Source organism: Nestor notabilis, unplaced genomic scaffold (assembly GCF_000696875.1).
Source record: "Nestor notabilis isolate BGI_N333 unplaced genomic scaffold, ASM69687v1 scaffold29035, whole genome shotgun sequence".
In the NCBI taxonomy this organism is placed as follows: domain Eukaryota; kingdom Metazoa; phylum Chordata; class Aves; order Psittaciformes; family Psittacidae; genus Nestor; species Nestor notabilis.
In genome coordinates, this window is record NW_009929322.1 from 384 (window position 1) to 962 (window position 579).

The 579-nt window shown below is 55.6% G+C and overlaps 1 protein-coding gene across 1 annotated transcript in view; it reads right to left on the bottom strand.

Annotated features, from left to right (window-relative positions):
- LOC104406054 (sodium/potassium-transporting ATPase subunit alpha-3-like) overlaps window positions 1-579 on the bottom strand; it is a gene marked incomplete at both ends in the record, with an annotated part of 1,578 nt that overhangs the window by 219 nt on the left and 780 nt on the right. The window lies entirely within an intron of this gene.

Genomic DNA, 579 nt, shown 5'->3' on the forward strand with positions numbered 1-579 from the left:
CCTGCAGGGGCCGGGCCACCTTGGGGGGGGGGGACGACACATACAGCACCCATGGGACCCCCCGATATGGACAATGTATGGGGTGGACATGGGGGGATTTGATCCCAGCACCCTGGTGTGCGACTCAGGTCTCCCCTCCAAGTGCGAACCGGGACCGACCCTGCTTAGCTTCCGAGGTCGGACTGCAGCCCTATGCCGGGCATGGAGCACCCATGGGGTGTATGGAGCCCCTGTGGCACCTCAATACTGGACCCAAACTCCCCATATATGGACCCTGAACCCTATATATTGCCCCATCACCCTTTCCATTGCCGCCGGCACCCCATATATCACCCGCAGTACTCCATAGAGCACCCTACACCCCATAATGTGCTCCATCACCCCCATATATAGCCCCCAGCACCCCATGTATTACCCCTTATACCTCATATATTGCCCCCAGCACCCCATATATTACCCCTTATACCCCATATATTGCCCCCTACAGCTCATATATAGCCCCATCACCCCATATATTACCCTTTATACCCCGTATATTGCCCCCAGCACCCCATATATTACCCCTTATACCCCATATAT